General features: G+C 59.3%; 1 long non-coding RNA gene across 1 annotated transcript; it reads right to left on the reverse strand.

Moving 5' to 3' along the window:
• Nucleotides 1-5935: 5935 nt before the first annotated feature.
• Nucleotides 5936-8411, reverse strand: LOC311190934. The gene is made up of 3 exons (XR_014617256.1): nucleotides 7979-8411; nucleotides 7111-7207; nucleotides 5936-6262 (listed from the first exon to the last, which is right to left on the reverse strand). It is a non-coding gene; the product is annotated as an uncharacterized lncRNA (long non-coding RNA).
• Between the last annotated feature and the right edge of the window lie 3930 nt (nucleotides 8412-12341).

The following is a 12341-nucleotide window of genomic DNA, read 5'->3' on the forward strand; positions in this document are numbered from 1 at the left end:
CAAACAACAAAAAAACTCCATACAAACCCTCAACTCGCCTAAAAAAAAAAAAAAAAAAATTCAACCTCTCCCAACTCAACCTCGTCCCCGAGCACACACACAAAACAACTATGACATACTAAAGAGCAGAGAGGGAGCAATTGATGACTGGGAAAAAGAAGCTGGTAAGACAACATAAAACCATACGATATCTCTCCAGTAAAATGGCCGTCAGACATCTTCCGAGCATAAAGATGAAGTTGTCTGTGGTACTTCGGGGGTAAAATGGCTGTCGAAGGACTTCCCGGAATAGAGAGTAAACTCTCGATGGTGTTCCGGCGGTAAAATGGGCGTCGGAGAACTTCCGGGCATGGCGGCGACAATCTCGATGGTGTTCCGGCGGTTAAATGGCCGCCGGGGGGCTTCCGGGCATGGCGGCGCCCATCTCCGTGCGGCTCCGGCGGAAAAATGGCCGCCGGGGGGCTTCCGGGCATGGCGGCGCTCATCTCCGTGCGGCTCCGGCGGAAAAATGGCCGCCGGGGGACTTCCGGGCATGGCGGCGCTCATCTCCGTGGGGCTCCGGCGGAAAAATGGCCGCCGGGGGGCTTCCGGGCATGGCGGCGCCCATCTCCGTGCGGCTGTGACTGAAAAATGGCCGCCGGGGGGATTCCGAGCATGGCGGCGCCAATCTCCGTGCGGCTCCGGCGGTTAAATGGCCGCCGGGGGGCTTCCGGGCATGGCGGCGCCCATCTCCGTGCAGCTCCGGCGGAAAAATGGCCGCCGGGGGGCTTCCGGGCATGGCGGCGCCCATCTCCGTGCGGCTCCGGCGGTTAAATGGCCGCCGGGGGGCTTCCGGGCATGGCGGCGTCCGTCTCCGTGCGGCTGCGGCGGAAAAATGGCCGCCGGGGGGCTTCGGGCATGGCGGCGCCCATCTCCATGCGGCTGCGGCGGTTAAATGGCCGCCGGGGGGCTTCCGGGCATGGCGGCGCCCATCTCCGTGCGGCTGCGGCGGAAATATGGCCGCCGGGGGATTTCGTGCATGGCGGCGCCCATCTCCGTTCGGCTCCGGCGGTTAAATGGTCGCCGGGGGACTTCCGGGAATGTCGGCGCCCATCTCCGTGCGGCTCCGGAGGAAAAATGGCCGCCGGGGAGCTTCCGGGCATGGCGGCGCCCATCTCCGTGCAGCTCCGGCGGAAAAATGCCTTCCGGGCATGGCGGCGCCCATCTCCGTGCGGCTCCGGCGTTAAATGGCCGCCGGGGGACTTCCGGGCATGGCGGCGCCCATCTCCGTGCGGCTCCGGCGGAAAAATGGCCGCCGGGGGGCTTTCGGGTATGGCCGCGCCCATCTCCGTGCGGCTCCGGCGGAAAAACGGCCGCCGGGGGGCTTTCGGGTATGGCGGCGCCCATCTCCGTGCGGCTCCGTCGGAAAAATGGCTTCCGGGCATGGCGGCGCCCATCTCCGTGCGGCTCCGGCGGAAAAATGGCCGCCGGGGGACTTCCGGGAATGGCGGCGCCCATCTCCGTGCGGCTCCGGCGGAAAAATGGCCGCCGGGGGGCTTCCGGGCATGGCGGCGCCCATCTCCGTGCGGCTCCGGCGGAAAAATGGCCGCCGGGGGGCTTTCGGGTATGGCGGCGCCCATCTCCGTGCGGCTCCGGCGGAAAAACGGCCGCCGGGGGGCTTTCGGGTATGGCGGCGCCCATCTCCGTGCGGCTCCGTCGGAAAAATGGCTTCCGGGCATGGCGGCGCCCATCTCCGTGCGGCTCCGGCGCAAAAATGGCCGCCGGGGGGCTTCCGGGCATGGCGGCGCCCATCTCCGTGCGGCTCCGGCGGAAAAATGGCCGGCGGGGGGCTTCCGGGAATGGCGGCGCCCATCTCTGTGCGGCTCCGGCGAAAAAATGGCCGCCGGGGGGCTTCCGGGCATGGCGGCTCCATCTCCGTTCGGCTCCGGCGGAAAAATGGCCGCCGGGGGGAATTCCGGGCATGGCGGCGCCCATCTCCGGGCGGCTGCGGCGCAAAAACGGCCGCCGGGGGGCGTCCGGGCATGGCGGCGCCCATCTCCGTGCGGCTGCGGCGGAAAAACGGCCGCCGGGGGGCTTCCGGGCATGGCGGCGCCCATCTCCGTGCAGCTCCGGCGGAAAAATGGCTTCCGGGCATGGCGGCGCCCATCTCCGTGCGGCTCCGGCGGAAAAATGGCCGCCGGGGGGAATTGCGGGCATGGCGGCGCCCATCTCCGTGCGGCTCCTGCAGTTAAATGGCCGCCGGGGGGCTTCCGGGCATGGCGGCGCCCATCTCCGTGCGGCTGCGGCGGAAAAATGGCCGCCGGGGGACTTCCGGGAATGGCGGCGCCCATCTCCGTGCGGCTCCGGCGGAAAAATGGCCGCCGGGGGGCTTCCGGGCATGGCGGCGCCCATGTCCGTGCGGCTGCGGCGGTTAAATGGCCGCCGGGGGGCTTCCGGGTATGGCGGCGCCCATGTCCGTGCGGCTGCGGTGGTTAAATATCCGCCGGGGGACTTCCGGGAATGGCGGCGCCCATCGCCGTGCGGCTCCGGAGGGGAAATGGCCGCCGGGGGGCTTCAGGGTATGGCGGCGCCCATCTCCGTACGGCTGCGGCGATAAAATGGCCGCCGGAGAGCTTCCGGGCATGGCGGCGCCCATCTCCGTGCGGCTGCGGCGGAAAAATGGCCGCCGGGGGGCTTTCGGGTATGGCGGCGCCCATCTCCGTGCGGCCCCGGGGGAAAAATGGCCGCCGGGGGTATTCGGGCATGGCGGCGCCCTTATCCGTGCGGCTGCGGCGGGAAAATGGCCGCCGGGGGGCTTCCGGGCATGGCCGCGCCCATCTCCGTGCGGCTCCGGCGGAAAAATGGCCGCCGGGGGACTTCCGGGAATGGCGGCGCCCATCTCCGTGCGGCTGCGGCGGAAAAATGGCCGCCGGGAGGCTTCCGGGCGTGGCGGCGCCCATCTCCGTGCGGCTACGGCGGAAAAATGGCTTCCAGCATGGCGGCGCCCATCTCCGTGCGGCTCCGGCGGTTAAATGTCCGGCGGCGGGCTTCCGGGCATAGCGGCGCCCATCTCCGTGCGGCTCCGGCGGAAAAATGGCCGCCGGGGGGCTTCCGGGCATGGCGGCGCCCATCTCGGTGCGGCTCCGGCGGTTAAATGGCCGCCGGGGGGCTTCCGGGCATGGCGGCGCCCATCTCCGTGCGGCTCCGGCGGAAAAATGGCCGCCGGGGGGCTTCCGGGCATGGCGGCGCCCATCTCCGTGCGGCTGCGGCGGAAAAATGGCCGCCGGGGGGCTTCCGGGCATGGCGGCGCCCATCTCCGTGCGGCTGCGGCGGTTAAATGGCCGCCGGGGGACTTCGGGGAATGGCGGCGCCCATCTCCGTGCGGCTCCGGGGCAAAAATTACCGCCGCGGTCTTTTGGGCATGGCGGCGCCCATCTCTGTGCTGCTCCGGCGGAAAAATGGCCGCCGGGGGGAATTCCGGGCATGGCGGCGCCCATCTCCGTGCGGCTGCGGCGGTTAAATGGCCGCCGGGGGATTTAGTGCATGGCGGCGCCCATCTCCGTGCAGCTCCTGCAGTTAAATGGCCGCCGGGGGAATTCCGGGCATGGCGGCGCCCATCTCCGTGCGGCTCCTGCGGTTAAATGGCCGCCGGGGGATTTAGTGCATGGCGGCGCCCATCTCCGTGCAGCTCCGGCAGTTAAATGGCCGCCGGGGGACTTCCGGGAATGGCGGCGCCCATCTCCGTGCGGCTCCGGCGGAAAAATGGCCGCCGGGGGGCTTCCGGGCATGGCGGCGCCCATCTCCGTGCGGCTCCGGCGGAAAAATGGCCGCCGGGGGACTTCCGGGAATGGCGGCGCCCATCTCCGTGCGGCTCCGGCGGAAAAATGGCCGCCGGGGGACTTCCGGGCATGGCGGCGCCCATCTCCGTGCGGCTCCTGCGGTTAAATGGCCGCCGGGGGACTTCCGGGAATGGCGGCGCCCATCTCCGTGCGGCTGCGGCGGAAAAATGGCCGCCGGGGGGCTTCCGGGCGTGGCGGCGCCCATCTCCGTGCGGCTCCGCCGGAAAAATCGCTTTCAGCATGGCGGCGCCCATCTCCGTGCGGCTACGGCGGTTAAATGTCCGGCGGCGGGCTTCCGGGCATAGCGGCGCCCATCTCCGTGCGGCTACGGCGGAAAAATGGCCGCCGGGGGGCTTCCGGGCATGGCGGCGCCCATCTCCGTGCGGCTCCGGCGCAAAAATGGTCGCCGGGGAGCTTTCGGGCATGGCGGCGCCCATCTCCGTGCGGCTCCGGCGGTTAAATTGCCGCCGGAGGACTTCCGGGAATGGCGGCGCCCATCTCCGTGCGGCTCCGGCGGAAAAATGGCCGCCGGGGGGCTTCCGGGCATGGCGGCGCCCATCTCCGTGCGGCTGCGGCGCAAAAATGGCCGCCGGGGAGCTTCCGGGCATGGCGGCGCCCATCTCCGTGCGGCTGCGGCGGAAAAATGGCCGCCGGGGGGCTTCCGGGCATGGCGGCGCCCATCTCCGTGCGGCTACGGCGGTTAAATGGCCGCCGGGGGGGCTTCCGGGCATGGCGGCGCCCATCTCCGTGCGGCTGCGGCGGAAATATGGCCGCCGTGGGATTTAGTGCATGGCGGCGCCCATCTCCGTACGGCTCCGGCGGTTAAATGGCCGCCGGGGGGCTTCCGGGCATGGCGGCGCCCATCTCCGTGCGGCTCCGGCGGAAAAATGGCCGCCGGGGGGCTTCCGGGCCCCCGTTTGGGGGCGCGAGCTTGGGGGGGGGCTACACAGCACAGCTGCCCCGTTCGGGAAGCTAAGCAGGGACCAGTTCGGTCAGCGCCCGGATGGGCGACCTCACCCCGTCTTCGAATCCCCGCACCTAACAGTGCCCCCGCCACATGCGCCCCTCCTCCCAAAATCTGACCCCCCCCGAGGGAGTCCCATCGCCTTCGGGGGTTCCCCGGACCTGACAGTGCCCCGGCCGACCCCGCGACGGGCGGCGGAACCCCCCCCTCACCGGGAGGGAGCGGCCGCCCCGCAATGGCGGCGTCCCTCGTTAAAGCGCCCTGCCGCTCGCGCTGCGCCGCCCGGCCGCAGTCCGCACGCAGCGGGCTCTGCGCGCACCCGCGCAGGAACGCGGCGAGTGTGCACGGAGGCAGCAGAACGCGGCGGCTTCCGTGCGCTGCGCCACCCGGGCGCAGTACCGCTGCGTGTCCGCAAGGCGGCAGCACCGAGGACCCCCGTGTTCGAATCCCCGCTCGGGCCTTTCCGCCAGTGCTCGGGCCTTTCCGCCAGTGCTCGTATCTCTCCGCCTCTGCTCGTATCTCTCCGCCTCTGCTCGTATCTCTCCGCCTCTGCTCGGCCCTTTTCGGCTCCCCCTGCCCCACTAATTACCCGTCTGCCGCTGACCTGCGCTCATTAACAACCCCCCATCTCCTCCAGCGAATTCAACCCCCCTCCCAACCCTACTGCGACCCCTCTGAGAGCCCTCGAACCCCACCATGGCCCCTGACCCCCTAGAAGACCCCCGAAGGAACCCCCAACACCCCAAAAATAGACCCTAGAGAGACCCCCCCAGAACCCCTCAGAGACACCCCCCCCCCCCCAAAGAGCCCCCCCACGATCCCCTAAAAAGGCCCTTAGGGCCCCCCAACTCCCCAAAGAGCCCCCCCAAAAAACCCAGACCCCCCAAACAGACCCCATAAAGAACCCTAACCACCCCCCAAAAAACCTGAGACTCCTTAAAGACGCCCCCAAGCCCCTCACATCCCCCCCAAAATGAGACCCCATAAAGATCCCCTCAAAGAACCCCACACCCCCCCTTAGAGACCCCCCCCCAAAAGCCCTAGACCCCACCAAAAAGAGACCCTGTAAAGACCCCATAGTCCCCCAAAAAGAGCCAACCGCCCTGACTCAGCTGCTGCCAGCCCCATCGATGGAAAGATGCCACAACAACAGTGGCCTTGGCCACGCTTTCTTGGAAACAACTGGTTCCCTCATCACCTCTGAATAATAAAAATTCTAAGGCATTTTACAACAATGTCCAATACAACAGTAAACTGCTGCCAAGTATAACCCAGAAAATTGTTAGCCGGTTCTCCTCTGTCGAAACCGTTGCCAGCTTTGGGCTGAGATGCCTCCAAGGTTTGGTCACCTTCGTCTTCAGCCAACATTGCCAAGTCTCTTGGCTGTTCTTCTGGATCCCCTGGAAGAAGACTGGTAGACTGCCTGGAGAAGTGACTCAATCTGCTCTTCTGTTAGTCTTTCCTCACTTTCTTCCACCATCTGCAGGTCAAAAACCAATACATTGTTATTCAATCCATACTTCCTTCCTCAGCTCCAAACAGGAAGACTCAGCCCCAGTAAATACTGCTTTCAATGGATGCAAGACGTAGCCTGAACTCATCACAAAAGCATTTTACAAAGTGGAACTCTTGTAATATTTATAACAACACAAAACAAAAAAGCTCCCTTGTTAGCCACGACAGCTGGCATGCCACAGTGAGACCCTGCTTCTGTTACAAGGAGAACACCACGCTCAGAACAGGCTTTCCTCCTAAAGCCTCTCAGCCTAAGAAAAACCAAACCAAAATACCCAAAGAATTCCCACAAACTAGAAACCCCCACAAAGCCCAAAAACCAAAGAAGCCACAAACCCCCATTAAAGACACACACAAACCCCAGACCCCACAAGAAAAAGCTGCGGGAACTCAAAACACCACAGAAGCCCCTAGCCCTCCCCCAAACCCGCAACCCACAGAACCCCAAAGCCTTCAAAAGGCAGAGAACCAAAACCCCCCCTTAGAACCCCAGTTAAAAAAAACAAACCAACAGAAAATCCTCACAAGCCCACACTAACCCCACAAATCCCAGAGCCTGTAAAAAAACCAACCCACCCAACCCCTATAGCCACAAAAACCAGGAAAAAAAAAAAAATCAGTAAAACTACAAACACCTTACCAACCTCCTTGGCTCATTTTCTGAGAGGAGCCTGCACCAGCAGACAGACTAACACATTTTAATCCTAAACTCGGTTCTCTGCGTTCTTTCTCTGCCCCTTCTCTACATCCTTTTCTTTCAACTTCCTCTTCCTACCCACAAGGCTGTCTAAACCAATGGATAGAAACACTAACCCAGGTAACAGTACATCCAGTTCAGATAAAGGCAATGAAATCACCAGCGCCAATACTACGACCTTCTTACAGGTACCACAAGCTCCCAAGAACTCACCTGTAACAGGAAAAGAGGAGAAACCATAGAGACCTTAAATGCAATACGCCAAAACCCGAAAGAGACTTATTCTTGTATATTGAATGTTAAAATCACATGCATAATTACAGAATTCTTTACAGCTGAAAAAATATTTTTAGAAGACGACCCTGACAGTCTACCTGCAACTGCTGCAAGATGTCTATAATAAACCCCCACAATTTTCTGTAATTAAAAAAAACAAAAACAACAAAAAAAAAAACAGGGAAGAATGCAATCAATCATCCAGGTAATTCTGAGTTAACTGATGCCCTGAATGGGACAAGTCGAACCCAAGCTAACACCAGCCAGTTTACTGCAATGCTTGTCTAGCATACACGTATATAAATCAAAATGACATGTGGCTAGAGGCCAGGTGCAAAAAAAAATAAGACATTTGCACACCACAGCAGACAACCTGCCGAGGGCCACGATATGATATGCTGCAGCAGAGTCTTGTGGCTGTTCGCTCAAACACGCTGGTGGAATAGTCTGCATAACCGGCCCTGGGCACGATTTACATGGGGTTTTCTAAGCTATGCCTGATGTGGCTAAGGGATTTTTACTGGGCAATCCTGGTTTAAGACCAGTCTCGGCTCCTAAGGAATGCCAGCCAACAAAGATGTTTTCAGCCGTTAACAAGAGGAACAGAAATCCAACGACGAGCTGCTGCTTTTAAAACGTGGAGTCATCATTGTGACAAATGGCACCACACAGATCTCTGTTAACACATTTGTAGACAAAGTGGAAGACCTGGGGTTGGGGACAGCTGTGCAACTCAGCCTTCATTTCCCGAGGGCAGGTATGCTCCGTCAGCTGCTGCCAGGTGTCGTCGACAACAAGAAACGGGCTGCACTCTGCCGGCTTGTCCACCTCGAACTTCTCAGCGCAGAGCTGGCGAACATCTTCGGTGGTTATAGACAGTCTCACCAGGAAAGATCTTTCCTGTACATCCACAGTACACTCCCTGGAACGCAACATGAAGGTGGTTCTGTAGAATGAGAAAACACACATCAGCAACTCAAAAACCCCAACAGCTGAAGCGTCAGCAACAAACCTGTCCCCACACTGAGACTCACCCCCGCGATTCCCACGCCCGACAGCCACCTCGCCAACTGCAATACTGGTGGCAAAACTGTGGCAAGCGGAACAGAAATTCCTAAGCCAACACCCTCCTTTCCTCATATTACACTCTAACCCTGCAATTACAGCCAAACAGGACTTGTCCTGCCGAGCAAAACCAGGAAACAAAATGCAGTGAGGCTAAGCAATGTCTGAGGCAGCAGGGTCGAGAGATGGTGCTGCTGCACTACTGCCACAAAACAGGCACCTCCTATCGCCGTGTCAGTCAGAAGGAATAAGAAAAAAGCCTCTGCCAGTGGCAGCAAACGGTGCTGATCCCCAAGTTACTGCGTGATAAGCCATCTGCATTCTTATGCTGCAGCACGCAAAGTGTTTTAGGGTGCTTCAGTCCAGTCAGGACACTTTCATTGCATTAAACCGGTGACAATCTGGGGTCCGAGCCCGATTTAACCGGCTTTCCCATGACAGCTTTTTTTCTTTTTTACAGTAAGGCTTAGAGGGAAGCAGAAAGAAAGCTTCCTCGGCAACATTAGGCTAAACCCTAATGGCAAAAGCCTCGTGGCAAAAGCTGGACCTTTTTTCTGTGTTGAAACTGACATGTTCTTACAACTCCGATAACATGGAAAAAGTCTAAGTGCACCCTACAAGGAAATGCAGTTCTACCTTTCAGAAAGCATTTAAAGAGGAAAAAAAACCAAGCAACAACTGGGGGAAAAGCAACCACAAACATCTTTTGAACACATGAACAAAGCAAGCTGCTGTAGCGTGCTTTTTTTAAAAAAAAAAGACATTAACTGTGGTTACAGACTGAAAAAGATACAATTAAAGGAAGTGGAAAAATGGCACAGTGAGAAAGACCTGTTTATCAACTCAGCGGGTGCCAATGTCTGTATGCTAAACCAATCAGGCACGCTAAATCACAATGGCAAAGATGTACATTGCACAAAAGCAAGCCAGCAAAAGCTACCATTGAGAAGGCGGTTCTACCACTTAAGTTCCAAGAAGCACTCTTATCTTTAACAACGTATTTTTACAGCTTGCAAACTGAAACACTGAAGCTTTGCAGCAGCATTTAAACGAGGTCAGGACTGACCCTGACGAAACAGGGCCTATCCGTTTCTGTTACCGGGGTGAAGCAATTATGAAAAATCAGCCCTAGAGGAGGAAAATCAAGCTGCAGTTTTAGTTCCTAATGCATGTAACACACAGATGTTTTTAAAAGCACGCGCTTTAGACAGACGGGACTGCTTCGAGAAGAGGCTGAAGCTCCCACAAGCACTCCTAACATATACTAAGTATCAAAGTTATTTATGGAGCGGCAGAAAATTGTACTCAATCATCCTCACAATATGGCATTTTTTGCCTTTTCATCCTAGAGACGGAGGGAGGATGAAGGCCTTCCGGGGTCCGATAGCTGATAAAACTGCAGGAGCCCATCACAAGTGTAGCTACCACATTGTTAAGTCACGATGACTCCCCCTGCTCGATCGAAAATATCTCACCTCATAAGGCAGAGTCCATCAGTAGATTCCCAGGTCACACAGGCCTGCACTCTGCGAGCTGAACAGCTTTCTGTACTTCCACTTTACAGTGGAACCATGAGACTCTCTTGTTATGCTACTGATGTTGCCAACTTTAGGACCACCCTTGGATGGATTTCTACTCCAACAATGTCATCAAAATCTGCGCTGTGAAGAAGAGCCCACCTTCCCTAGTCCTTTGCTTCATTTTAAGAAAAATAAACGAATGACAGGTTACCTTCTCCATGCAGAAAACACAGATCCATCGATTCCACCACGTACTCAACTTCAGTATCCAGCTCCAGCATGTCACACCTACTCACCCAGTGTGATAACACAGTCAAGAAGTCATCATTTTCATTCAGCCTCCCTGAGACAAAGGGAATAGAGACAGTCAGAGACAAACTGCGCTTTCCTTACCAGCCTCACCGTTTGAAAGGAAAGTGTTGCTTCGCTGCCTTCGCTGAGAAGTACATCTGTATTACTCTAGATCCTCCTGTAACCAGTGCGCAGCAAAGTGGGTGTCACCTGACACTGGCTGGACAGGACGCCAATGCCAGCTTCGTCCCATACTCTCTAGCGAGCGCAAATCTGACGATGCACACTTTGAGGCGTGCTCTCCTCAGGCAGCAACTCTGTCTTCTGCAGGATCTGCTGGAGATGCCCCTCGTTTCATGAACTGCTGCCAACAGCACCTGCATTTATGGAGAATAAAGCATATTCAAGGGTCAGCTTGCTGCCTGGGACAGTGAGATATAGAATGAAAAAAAAAAAAAAAAGAACACCAGACAACAGGCTAGAGAAATTGTTGGAGAAAACAAGACAGGTGCAGATCACGACAAAGAGATGGAAAAGGAAAGTAACTGCAGTGGCCTGCAGGACAGAGACGGAAGACGAAAAAAGGAGGAAGAGAAAGCAGGAAAAAAGCACAGAGAGAAAAAGAAAAGGGAGAGGGAGATGAAGAAAGGGAAAGGGAGAGAAGAAAAGGGAGCAGGACAGTAGAATAGAGAAGTACAGGCAAGGGGAAAAAAAAAAAAAAATCAGAGGAGTAGTAAGAAAGGGCAGGGGTCAGTGGAGGGCTGGGAAGGACCAAGACTCACAAGAAGGACAACAGGTTCTGGATGGGTAACCACCCAACTCTTAAACTTTTGGGGACTTAATGGGTACAAGGTATCCAAGAAGAAAGCTCAAATAGCAAGCCAAACAGTAATGTCTCCAATGGGCTTGGACATTTCACAAGGGCAACAAAGGCTGACAAGGAAACAAAAGGCAGAGCAGAACCTGTGCTCCATTTTCATTTACCATAAAAAAATTATAGAAACCCTGCGAGCCACGGAACCCCCAAAAACCCAATTAAAACCACAAAAGAAACCCAAACCAGAAAACCAACAAAAGACCAGAGCAAAATAACCACCGAGCCGAAGAAACCAGCAAACCCGGAAACCCCAGACACCACAAGAACCCCCGATAACCACTGCACGCCACAGCAGCCACAAGAGAAGCCCTAAGCCCTCCTCTGCCAAAACAGCCCCGCGAGACAGAAAACCCACAAGCCGCAACTAGAGAGAGACACAGACCCACGCAAACCCCCAAATCCCCCCAAACCTGCCAGCCCCGCGGCCCGGACACGCTCAGACTGACCGGAAGAGTCCAGTCGCGCCCCGCCCCGCCGGCCCCTTCGGTGCCCCGTGTCTCCCGTGCCGGCTGCTCGGGGAACGGGAGCTCTGGCCCGGCCGCACCCCCAAGCCCCCGCCGCGACCCCCTCCGCGCACTGCCCGCGCGGCGCGGAGTCCCCCCTCCCGGCCCGGACACCCCGCCGGACGCCGCGGAGACACGTCCCGGCACGGACCGGCGCCGGCAGAAGGCCGGCCGCGGCTGGGGGGGGGTGGAAGGCGCGGCGCCTCGCCGCCCGCGCGCCCCGCACCGACCCCCGGCCCGCCGCGACCACTCGCGCCGCGACCCGCCGACCGCCCGGCCCCGGCCGACCCCGCGACGGGCGGCGGAACCGGAGCCTCACCGGGAGGGAGCGCCGGCATCCCGACGGGCCCCCTCATCGCCCCGGAAAGCACGGGCAGGCTCCTCGTGGCAGCTCCGCGGTTATACTGCCCGGAAAGGAGCGGGGCATGCCGGGATATACTGCCCCGGAAAGGAGCGGGGCATGCCGGGATATACTCCCCCGCAAGGGAGCGGGGCATGCCGGGAAACATTACAGTGCGGCTCCGGCGGAAAAATGGCCGCCGGAGGACTTCCGGGCATGGCGGCGCCCATCTCCGTACGGCTCCGGCGGTTAAATGGCGACCGAGGGGCTTACGGGCATGGCGGCGCCCATCTCCGTGCGGCTCCGGCGGAAAAATGGCCGCCGGGGGGCTTCCGGGCATGGCGGCGCCCATCTCCGTGCGGCTTCGGCGGTTAAAAGGCGGCCGGGGGGCTTCCGGGCATGGCGGCGCCCATCTCCGTGCGGCTACGGCGGAAAAATGGCCGCCGGGAGGCTTCCGGGCATGGCGGCGCCCATC

Source organism: Gallinula chloropus (assembly GCF_964237585.1).
Source record: "Gallinula chloropus genome assembly, chromosome: 4".
In the NCBI taxonomy this organism is placed as follows: Eukaryota; Metazoa; Chordata; class Aves; order Gruiformes; family Rallidae; genus Gallinula; species Gallinula chloropus.